The sequence below is a fragment of the Pinus tabuliformis genome, chromosome 8, assembly GCF_031772625.1.
Source record: "Pinus tabuliformis cultivar Carrire ecotype Pingquan chromosome 8, CPIR1, whole genome shotgun sequence".
Classification (NCBI taxonomy): domain Eukaryota; kingdom Viridiplantae; phylum Streptophyta; class Pinopsida; order Pinales; family Pinaceae; genus Pinus; species Pinus tabuliformis.
The window spans coordinates 1,527,328,034-1,527,341,155 of NC_142294.1; positions in this window are offsets into that span (position 1 = coordinate 1,527,328,034).

Here is a 13,122-nt window from a genome sequence, read left to right on the forward strand (position 1 = left end):
GTATTCCTAATTCACAGCAATTTAAAAGTATTTTCCTTAATAGATGGGAGGTTAAAAGGAACCCTTTTCAGATTATGGATGAGTATTGGAATCTAAAAAGGCAACACGATGAGATAGTCCAATATTTCTCAACCAGATTCAATAGTGTTTATGATTCCATACCTACTGATATAAAGCCTCCCCCAGGATTGGCTATGCTTAATTATCCAAATGGTTTTGATGCTAAGATTTCCTATTATCTCAGAGAAAGAAACCTTTCCACTTTGGAGGATATGCAAAAAAGTGTTATTGATGTGGAAATGAACCTATTGATTAAAAGATCTAGAATGGAAGTTGAAAGAAGGAAAGTAATTAAAGAGGAGTTTCCTCCTTTATTAAACCTTAAGTTAGAGACATTAATGAAAGCCATGGAAAGGGTTATGAACACATGTATTTTGCAAGATAAAACTATTTTTAATGGACATCAAAAGATACCTCCCTTTCAAGTAGATATGGAAGAAGAAGGAGAGGTTGTTGGGTCACATCACCAAAAGGTAGAAACTGGTTGTTTTGTGGATTCATTTGAAACTAGTTTAGAACAACAACCAGTGGAAGGTTATCAGCAAGAGGATGCCAAATTTCAGCCAATTGAGGAAAACAATCACCATGTGTGTGTTACTTATGACAGTGATGAAAATATTGAGACAAATGAGCATGTATATATTTTAGACATTGAACATCAAGAAAACAATGCAAATTATGCTGATGGTAACTCTTTACCACTAAGTTATGCCACATTTCAGATGTTGAAAGAAAGTCATGATGATTATAGCTCTTTACCTTTATGTTATGCTACATTTGAAGAGTTGAAAGAAAATTATAAGATCACTGGTGAAGCAGCAAAGCAAGATGAAACTAGCATAACGGGGCAACAACCTTCTTATATAGATGAGGACCCTATTTTCTGTTTTCTGTTACATTGGAGACTCCTTTATTAAAAAATCACAGTTATTAAGTAACCATGAGATTGAAGATCATATAGTCTCCTGGGAACCAATACTTAATACTTTACATCAGCCTTGCAAATTTTTATCTGATCATGATATGGATGAGGACTGTATTTCAAATTTTTCTTCTGAATTTTCACTTTCTGAAATTTTATTTCAAAGAGAAGATTGTCAAGTTCAGATTTCTGAAGATGTATGTGTGGACAATGTACATAATGAACCTGCACAGGCCAGTTTTCAAACAAAGTCACATGAAGGTGAACATAATTGTCAACAAATTCAGCCAATCACCTTTTCAATACAAGAGAATTGTATCAGTGAGTTTCAAGGAGATGCTGAAGAACAAGTTGTTTTACATCCTATAGATGATAAACACAATATTTATAATCTTACATCCCTTGAAAACACAACGCCAGAAAATTCAAAAAGGGATAGATACATTTTGGAGATAGTATATGAGAAGTTATTTTCAGGCATAGTACAACAAAGAGAAATTCTCCATGATTTTGAGGATCCTTTGGAAAACCTATTGGAACCTTTAACAAAACTGAATTTTGTGTTGGTTATGGATTATGAAGAAGGCTCCAGTCAGAATTTTGAGTTTCCATTTGTTGTGTTTATTTTTCTATTTGGAGAAATGGAATGCAAGCTTCAAATTAGTAGTCATCTGCGTGACTGGCTTCATTGGCATTTTTGTATTATTTGATTCAACATGATTTTCAACAGTATAGAGTAGGTAGTAGTGTGCAAATAAGCTCAGTGATTTGAGAATTTTTTCAAGCATTCTTTCCAGTTTTAGTTTCATATAGCAGTATAATTTTAAGTGTGCAGAATGGTTTTGGTTTCAGTTTAAGAGTTTCAGTCGAAGAGTTTTTATGACAAGAATAGGTTGCAGATTTGGGATCAGCCCAATGGATCAGGCGACTAGTCTACGGTGTTCTTGACACTTCACCAGGAAGTTCCATCCCTAGCTGGAGCCACTTTTAGGGTCCTATAATTTTTATAGGATCGTTTGATTATAGTTCATCATTATTGTTTTTGAGATGTTGTAAATAATATTTCCTCTTGTAAATTATTTCCAGAGAGACACCTAGTACCAAGATTTAAGGAGATTTTTGCATGTAAATGTTTGGATCAGATCAGTTAGAAAGAACTCAAAAGCAACTTTTCCACATTATATCATGCACTCAAATCCAATTCCTAGATCAAAGACAAGGGCAAGTTGAAGTCTGCACCAGAAAGCACATAAGAAGGCAGAAGTGAGAAATCATTTATTTTGAATTATTAAAATTAATTCAAAAATAAATAAATAAATCTAAACTCTAAAAAATATGAAATTCCTTTATTCATTATAAATCCAAAAGTAAAAGCCTATGGCCCACCCGACACTCATACATTAATTCCCCCTAACATTAAACATTAAAGGCATCGAGCTATGTGCATATTATAATCCATGGTTATGAATATGTTTCGGCCCAGCCCCTCCGACATTTAAGCGGGTTCCGAAAAGTGATTTTCAATTTTACTAGCCTTTACAACTGTCACCCTCACGTGATTTCAAACCCCCCTCCCCCTAAACCTCTTATTTTTTAGTCCCCCTCCGAAATCCATGACTATTGGTTTGACTTTTATAAAAACCAATGCTGTGTGGATGACACGTTGAATGAAAGAGATCAAGTGAAAACATATTTTAGAGGGAATTCAAGGATGGAAGGCAAAGTGGGTGAAACGAAATGACAGGCAAAAGGAGTAAAATATTTTTACACCTACACAAAAAAGAAATTCATGGGTACAGGAAAATAAATTCATGAGAGAAAATAAAAGGGAAATTTTACAATCGTATGTTCATGAAATTAATGCACAAGTGAGAAAAAATAGGGCAAAGGAGTAAAATAATTTTACACCTACAGGAAAAAGAAATTCATGGGTGCAGGAAAATAAATTCATGAGAGAAAATAAAAGGGAAATTTTACAATCGTATGTTCATGAAATTAATGCACAGGTTTCAAAAAATAGGGAGCTTCATGTAAACGAGTTTTACACATAAGAGGACAAGTAAAAATGAGTTGAAGCAAGATATTTTTGTTTTTATAGGGATAAAAGTCAACATAAATGCACAGGTTTCAAAAAATAGAGAGCTTCATGTAAATGAGTTTTACACATAAGAGGAGAAGTAAAAATGAGTTGAAGCAAGATATTTTTGTTTTTACAGGGATAAAAGTCAAAGTAGAAATGTTTTACGAGCCATGGATTTACAAAAAACAACAAATGGTTTTGGAAATCCATCCAAAGATTTACACGAGATTTACAAAAAACAACACATGGTTTTGGAAATCCATCCAAAGATTTACAGGAGTAAAAAGAAATTTACAGGGAAGGTAAAAGGAGAAACAAGACATGGTTTTTGAAAACAACACATGGGTTTCAAAATCCATGGGAAGAGAAACAATACATGGATTTAGAAAACAAGCCATGGATTTTTGAAACAATATATGGATTCGAAAACATGATGGATTTATAAATCATTCTAATAAATACTTTGAATTTTGAATTATGAATTTCATTTAAATATTTGGAAATATTAATTTAAATATATTATTTAAATCCAAATATTTTGTGACAAAACAAAGTATTTAAAAGATGATGGATAAGACAATGCACAATCAGTCATCAGATCTCCAGAAGGACATCAACAACCTGTTGCATATATTCAACACCACAGTCATCAAACAGAATGCAGTAGAAAGAGGGACAACATAGACATCTACCAACAAGACAAACAACATTGCTCATTCAAAGGCCCAATCACCACCAAAATGCTCATAAACAACATATTTCCAACAGATTTTTCCACAAATAGCCACAATTAGCAACAATTCACTTTAAAGTCTGAACAAAAGATCAGAAATAGTATATAATTCCTATTACTTAGTTATATTTTGGGATGGTAAATATTGTTTGTTATAATTTTTATTCATATTTTTCCAAAGATTATCAGAGAATATTTTGTAAATCAATTCCTTTTTTGGGATTTGATATTAGTTTAGCAGAAGATCTCAGGATATTTTGTAAATCAATTTATAAATACTTTATCTTGAGAAATATCAAGGGTTGATTTTTGAACAAAAGAACACTATATATATTACTGAAGCATCAATGGATTTTCCAAGTAATACAAAAATCTCTTTCACAGGATTCTTGTGTCAAGTTGTTGGTGAAGTGCATCTATCGTCTTATGTGTTTATATTTCTTTGTTTATAACACATATTTGTTTTCAAAAGGGTAGAATTTGTTTAAACCTACACTTTGCACCGGGCTACGAATAATTTCAATGTTTTTTTATGATCTTTAAATATAGAATTCAAGTAACAATGCTCTATATTTAAAGTTAAATATAGAATTCAGGTAACAGTGCTCTATATTTAAAGTGAATCTTAAATCTGTTCTTTTTCTCTATTAGAATCCATTCGGTTTGGCTACCGTGCCCTATGAGATCTATTTGTAGACACTGCTATCAATCTGTATTCTATGTATAGACTCCATAGCCCAATGGTAATCTAGTTATCAACCAACTATTCAAATACAAATCAAACCTCAAACTTCATAACTAGCCTAATACTCAATTCAACAAAGTTAAACCTGACAGAGAGAGCCCTCTTTGAAGCTCGCAGGGCTAGATCCCGTCTTCTAAAGTTGGTTTGTGATTACCTTGGTGATTTTCTTCCACAACCTCAGAAAGTGCTAACACCATTCATTTTTAAGATTTTTACTAAATGATTATTTCTATGCAAAATTACTCTTTTTCCTTCTCTTCTAATTACTCAACCATTTTTACTTAGTCATTTAACCATTTTAACTTAATCATTCTTTGAATACGGGTTATTAGTTGCATACCTCACTTCACTTTTCTCCATCACCCATGGGTTGCAAACCTCATTTTTCATCACCTTACTTCCTTTCAATTCCATGGCCTACAATTTTCACCCACATATCCATACAATTTGTAAATCAATCACTTCACTTTTGCCTCACATCCCTGTAAGCCCCATTACTATTTTTTTATTAGTCATATTTCTTTCGCTCCATCATTTTATCTCACTTCCCCACAATTCCACGTCACTACTTTAATGCTTAATCATTTTTCTTATTTCTGTACATTTCGTCATTTTTCTTACTTTTTACTTTTTAATCTTACTTTTACATCTATGTATTATCCTTCTCATTTGCATTATTTCCCATACTTTGATTATTATCATGCATACTTATGTAACAACTCCCCACGATATGTTTTGGTATTCATGGGTGACACTTGGAATGCATTGGTTGGAAATAGATGATTGGGTGGAAAGTAATCTCCCCACGATATGTTTTGGTATTCATGGGTGACACTTGGAATGCATTGGTTGGAAATAGATGATTGGGTGGTGACTTTTCATGATGATTGGATGATATTTTTATGTAACAACTCCCCACGATATGCTTTGGTATTGATGGGTGACACTTGGAATACATTGGTTGGAAATAGATGATTGGGTGGTGACTTTCCATGATGATTGGATGATATGTTTTGGTATTCATGGGTGACACTTGGAATGCATTGGTTGGAAATAGATGATTGGGTGGTGACTTTCCATGATGATATCGTATTCATGGGTGACACTTGGAATGCATTGGTTGGAAATAGATGATTGGGTGGTGACTTTCCATGATGATTGGATGTTGGGGTGGTGAACAAAAGTTTATCCAACACATAAGCCATGCGAAGATTCATCGCTCTTTATACTTAAAAAAAGTGAGAACTATGTTTCCTTATAATTTGTTATAAATTCCCTCTTGTAATGCATGTGGGATAATTGGGGAATATTTGTAAATCAAAGGCCAAGATTCACATGGAGTAGATCAATGATTACAGAGTCACTAACTTTTAGAGGCCATAAATTGAGTTACTCATGTCAAAATTGGGAAAATAACATTCATTGGAAAGAGAGATATTCCTTATAATTTGTTATAAATTTCCTCTTGCAATGCATGTGGGATAATTGGGGAATATTTATAAATCAAAGGCCAAGATTCACATGGAGAAGATCAATGATTAGAGTCACTAACTTTTGGAGGCCATAACTTGAGTTACCCATGTCCAAATTGGGAAAAAGAACACTCATTGGAAAGAGAGAGATGTGAAGAACAACTTGTATATGATTATTCATGGCTCTTTATACTTAAAAAAAAAATGAGAACTATGTTTCCTTATAATTTGTTATAAATTCCCTCTTGCAATGCACGTGGGATAATTGGGGAATATTTATAAATCAAAGGCCAAGATTCACATGGAGCAGATCAATGATTACAGAGTCACTAACTTTTGGAGGCCATAACTTGAGTTACCCATGTCCAATTGGGAAAAATAACACTCATTGGAAAGAGAAAGATGTGAAGAACAATTTGTATATGATTTCCATTAATGAAATCAAATTTATCATATCAAAAAATTAAATTACTATCATGAATATTTCTGGATTTGCAAAAAATTACTTTAAAAAAATTACCGATTTAAAGGAATTTTCTAACGTTTAAAGTGAGACTTTTTTGGGGAATGAATCTTAAAGTTTATATGTATGAATAAGACTTAATTCAGTTAGTGAAAAAGGGGAAATCCCTAAGCACAAAACAATTCCAGAAGATGAAGAGAGAATTATAAAAAAGATGTGAAGAACATTTATAAATAGAGAGAGAACCCCTTCCAACATATTAAGTAAATTAACTTTCTAGTTGAATCTTTTAATATATTTTTCTTAGTTAGAAATCATCCATCTTTTCATTTCAAAGTTATTTTGAATAAGAAGAGTCAATTTATAACAAATTTCCTCTTTTTTCTTCCATTTTTTTTCATTTACATGGTCCATGAAAGCCTAATTCAATTCATTTTGGACAATGCACTTTAATTTTATGAATATGATGAACTCTTTTAAAATATTTGTATTTGAAGTGGCTTAGTTGAGAACTCTTAAGAGTTCATAGTCAGTGTGTTCTTTTGAATTTGAATTTTAAGCTTAATATTGCAAGTGCATAACTCCTTTCACCCTTTTGAGTTTAAATAGAAATATCATGTTAAGTTCTCTGTAAATTAATATGTTTCCTTTCATATTGTTGGTGTATTTTACTTACTGCTATGTAGGAAGCCAATATTGTCAAAACCTTTACTTTACTCTTTAAAATTCTTATGATGTGAATATCATTGTTAATACCATTTCCATAGGAAGAGTATTTTTTGTCTTCATATGTAAACCTTATGGTTAATACCTTTTGCAGTCATGTTTATTCCCCTTTCTTTCCATGAATGAGATGATGTGCTTTATAAGTAAATCAACTATACAAAAATTTTGTTGTAATATTTGTTAAGGTTTTCTCTTTAGCACTCGCCTGTTACATTTGTTTGAAGACATAGAAAGAATCTTCCATATATAAAGAGAGGAGTGCCACTTGTATAAAAACAAGGAGAGTCTTTACTGTTCCCCACCAGATTTTTTCTAAATCTTGGTCATCTCCCCTTGTCAAGATAACATATCAATAGGCCTCAATGTATGAGAGGGCCTAACTATCCCTTTTACATTCCTAAGTAGAGCAAAAGATGGCCACAACTTTAGCCCTTTTATAAAATTTCCTGAAATTGAACAGAGGGAGATTTCAAACTTGTGGGATTCAAAGGCTTCCAAATATTCTTTATGGATTAAATAAGTTAGGAATATTACATTCATTTAGGGTTTAATTTGAAAGGGTTAATCAGTTCTATAATAACATTATTTGTTGGCTTAGGGTCATTCTCAATAAAAGACCCTACAAAATTTGGTAGTGACCTAGAAATTGCATTAGGTGATTCAAGGGGAGCAGTAGAAAGCTTTTCTCCGACTGCATCATCTTAATTCATGACATAAGGTGACCAAACACAATTTTTGATGGCGTGGGCAATAATTCCAATTTTTTTCTTGCGATTTTTCTTGTAAATTTTCCTTAAGATCCTTCAATTTCTTCTTTAATTTATGGTTTTTCTTCTTCAATCCATAATTTTGTGTTTAGAGTGTAAAATAAGAGGGTTCCATGTGCAACTTACCTAGAATGAAACCAACAACTCTTTGTCTATTGTGCTTGACCAATCCTTTTGAAGCATGTTCATGTTGAATAATAATATCATTTCCATAACAACTAGACTCTTTATTGGTTCTTGTGTAGCAGCAACCTCTATCTCCATGCTAACTGAACTCTCTGTTGGTTCTTATGTAGTAGTAGGTAGGTCTTCCATTTTTTATACCAGTTGGTTCTTGTGTAGTGGCATTGCTCTCAACATGGTGATTCACTGTGTCTGTTGTGACTGAAGAGTGCATCCTTCTTTTCCTTAGGGATTTTTCCTTGGGTTTTTTTTCCTAGGTCTCTTGATTCATTAGGGACCAAATTATTTCCTTCAAAGGATAATCTTCAATGATTTTGACATTGTGTGAATTAGGAATAGAGGAGGTCAGTTCTTGATCTTTCCTTTCTATAACCATTGGGAGTTTCTTTGGTGTTCCCTTCAATGCTTGTTCCTCTTCCTTTGTTAACAAAGGTCTCTATTTCTAACATGAAATCCTTCATTGTTGTTTGAAGCACAACATACCAGTCACCAACTTGCGGCAACCTTATGTCTATGGAAAAGAATTCCTTTGTAACCCTTATGTGGAGCATGTGAACATTTGTCGATGTTTTCTGAAAAAATTGTATAAATTCCAAAGCAATATAGGCATTGAACCCCCATAATGTTTCAAGTTATGCCACCCATCCTGTATTCTGAAAAACCTAACATGCTTCTTCATTCTATTGCAATTTCATCAAAGTTAAGGGTTCATGCCTGATAATGGAACCACTCATGGTGATTTTTTCCATAACAAGAGTCATTCTCTGGCTAGTGTAGCAATGATCAATTTCCATGTGATCAGAAAAGAACACACAACACTTCTTAAAGTTGCAATGGGGAAAGTGGTGGACCATAATTTCCAAATTAAGGATAGAAAGAGAAGGATGATGGAGCATAAATTTAGAAATGATGGCATATATTACCAAATATGGAAATAAATTTTCCATTATGCATGAGTGTAATTATGATGTTAGAAATGATGGCTATTACTATGGCTTAAATAAGTGAGGTGGTTGTCCTGGTGGAAGGAATGACTACACCCTTGGTCACCCCAACTGAAAGGATTAGATGTCCTTGGCTTGTGAATGTGGCATGGTGTGATTAGATGGTATATTTTCCCCATAGATAATTCCATTTAATGAAATATTTGAGTGCATTGGTCTTTTGAGAAAGATGGCCATAAATATCCATAATGTTGTAAGAAAAATCCTTAAAATCAACACTTGAATTGTAAAGTGGTTCTTGTAGAATCTCCATTTTTCGGCGGGAGTGGGGGGTGGGAAAGAAGGGTTGGGCTAAAATTATAACCTTTTACAATCATGGTATTAAATTTCCATATTGTTGTGAACAAAAACCTTAGAATCAACTTTATAATTAAAAAGCGAGGCTACTAGTAGCACCCCTTTCTTTAGGATTAAGATTGTAACCTGTTTGAAATCGTGATATTTTTTAATGAAATTAACTTAAAAAAATAATTAAAAAAAACTCTTAAATTACTCTTTAACCTTACTTTATATTTATATATATATATATATATATATATATATATAAAATAAGATTTATAATAAATATACATAAAATTAAAAAATAATAAATAAATAAATATAATATTTTTTAAAAACATTAAAGTATTTTTCTCTTTCTTCTTTTCTTACCTTTCCCCTAATTTTACTCCACAACCCTTTTCATATCCCTTGCTCACTGCCAAATAAGAAAACCATTTAACTCACCACTTATCTATATAGGGAATGGATAAAAGTAAGGGCAAATTTTGGGACCTGTTTTTTTTAATTGCAATATATATAATTTTTTTTTTTTAAAGTGAAGAATTATTTAAGGGATTTTTTTCACATTAGATTTATTTGTTTTTTTTTTAAATTAAAATTAATTATTTATATATATATCTTTTAATTTAATGTTTTTTTAAATAAACTTTTAGATTATGATTTGAAGAATGTTGTAATTCTAAATTTAAAAAGGGTGTTATTAGTCTTTACCTGGCTAGTGACTATAGGATTCACTTCATAGTCAAGTTTCGCTATAGGATTCACTTCATAGTCAAGTTTCGTTGACTGTGAATTATTTGACTCTGTTTTTGCAATTTTAACCAAATTTTTAGGAAAATGATTAATTTTTCTATTTTTGCATAAATTCAAAACTAATTTTCGAATTTTCAATAAATCTTAAATCTTATTTCTGATTGGTTGATGAAGCTCTGATGGGACATAATTCCCATGGTGGAGGGCGTTTTATTTTTGGTATTTGTTAGTGTCTCACAATTCATTTTAAAATTAAAATTAAAGTAATTTTATGGGTGCCCATTGCGTTGGTGAGTGCTATGACACTAACACTATTATGTCAGTGCTCTACTTAATGGTGTGAGAATTGATGTGGTTTTAGGTTGTTTGCATAGGCCCAGGGAGGGGATGAACGAATCTCCAATTAATATTATTATGTTTCCTTGTGCAGAGATTTTATTGTGTGGAGCATGGAGTATGTGCGGGAGAACGCGAGTCTTTTGTATAAACGAGGGTGCTCTCGCATTTCATTAGTGAGTGCTCTCACACTAACACTACTCTAGTCAATGATGCGAGAATTGATGCAGTTGTTGGTTGTTTGCAATGCAGTGGGGGGTGGGAGGCATTGAATGAATCTCCAATTAATATTATTATGTTTCCTTGTGTGTTTCTTTTCTTGTGCAGACGATAGATTATGTGCGGGAGAATGGGGTTCCTTTGCATAGACGAGGGTGCTCTGATATTTTGTTTGTGTGTACTTTGAAACTATCATTGATTTGGTCAATGATGTGAGAATTGGTGCAGTTAATGGTTGTTTGCATAGGCTGCGGGGGGGGAGGGGGATTATCAAATCTCTAATTAATATTATTATGTTTCCTTGTGCAAAGCTTTTTTAGTGTAGAGGATGGAGTATGTGCGTTGAAATCAGAGATTTTACTCTTCGGAAGGCAAAGCGATTTCAGATCTAAGATGTCAATTCCTGAATTAGATGTGTTATTATTTTTGATGGATTATATGTATACTTATTGGCTATGAAAGCAATTTGTTAATGTTAATCTTTACATTGATTGCTTTTACGTTGTTGCTGTAACAATTATCATAACCGCTGGACTATAAAAGCTACTTGTGTTATGGAATATTAAATAAACTATTTTTCCAATTTGTGTGAGGAAGAAGTGTCGTGCATTAAAATGGATATGTGAACCATCCTATGAGTGAGTCAATTGAGTCGCAATTTGTGCCATGAAAAGTTTGGTCTATGTGTTGACAACTAGATAATGTATAAAACACTCCCATGTTTCCTTGTGCGAAGCTTTTACTATGCTTTGAATATGTGTAGAGGGATTGTGCGGAATGTGGAGGTCCACACAATGAAAAATTGAAAGCTTCGTTCGCACTCTAAAACAAGACCAATGGTTATTTTATTCTTAATAGATTATGCAGAGTGTAGAGATTCACACAATGAAAGCTTAAGATCTTCTTCCGCAAACATGCATTTGTGTTATTTTGAAAGTATATGTTAGTATTAATATTTTAATGCTTTGAAAATCATGTTTCTATATTTGATATCTTGAGATCTTCGTTAGCACTTCGGTACATGACCAATGGTTATTTTATTATTAATAGATTGTGTGGAGTGTGGAGGTTCGTACAATGAAATCTTGAGAGCTTCTTCCCCACACTTGATTTGCTCTACAGTCCTACACATATGCATCTGTGTTTTGTTGAAAGTATACGTTAGTATTAATATTTTAATGCTTTCAAAATCATGCTTCTAGATTTGATGTTTTAATTCTTCTGTGAGTTTCTCATTCCATCTACAAGTGGGTACATTAACTGAATACGTGGGAAGGTGTGTAGTTGGTGAATTGAATGCTTAGAGGACTGGTATTTACCCGTAGTAGTGTTTTCTATTAATCAAATGGCATGCATCAGGACATAAAAGATCTAGACGGTGACTTTATCTTTGTAACGTGTTTCAAACGCAAAATAGTAGCAAGTGGTGATTTCTAGGTAAACAAGTTGACAAGCATTTGAAATAGCTAGTATAGTGAGGAATAAACACTATTTTCAATGATACAAAAAAAACTCATTTAGTTCCAATTATTACATTCGTGAATTAATTAATAATAAATACTAATTATGGGACAAACATTGGAATGATAGAAAGATTTGGATGTGAACTTTATCTTCAATACATAGATTTCGCAACATATTTCAAACACAAAAATGTAACAGGTGGTGATTTATAGGGAAATGAGTCGACAAGCATTTTGAAATCATTAGCAGAGAAAGGAAAGAATCTATTTGCTAATATCAATAAGAGCCTTTTCTAATCGTTTATGTATTTCAAAAAGCAGATCGTGTAACATTTTCTCTTTACAAAGTGCGTTTAAAAGCTTGGGGAATTTTTCAAGCTTCTGTTGCCATACATAAATTATTATCTCCAAAGCTGAGGTTGCATCTTCAATGGTGTCTCAATGGAATTTCTATTAAATCGTGGATGATAGCAATAGTGCAGAAATACATAAGGTCTACAATACTGAAAGCTTTTATACTGATTCACCTTTTTCAGTTTTCTATTCACATTTGGCGGTTTCTTAGTTAATTATGGTGATCACAACTAGTTCGAACTTATTTTGTATGGGTTTTTTTTGTTTCTTATGACACATATAGTCGTGATATTAAATCAGTGGCAAAGTGCAAAGTAAATGCATGCGAGTGTGATTGTCTTTGGTATGTTCGATTGCTAATTACTGAGTGTGTCACATGTAACCGTTTTGACATGAGTAATCGTAACAATTGAGGGAGAACAAGTGTGTGAAGCAAGGAATATGTTCCATATGTGCGTTATTGAATTTTATAGCAAGGGTATGTTATTAGAGGTTAACATTCGAATATTGGAAACATTAGGTTTTTAAACAAATCTGTAAACATAATACTAATAGGGGAT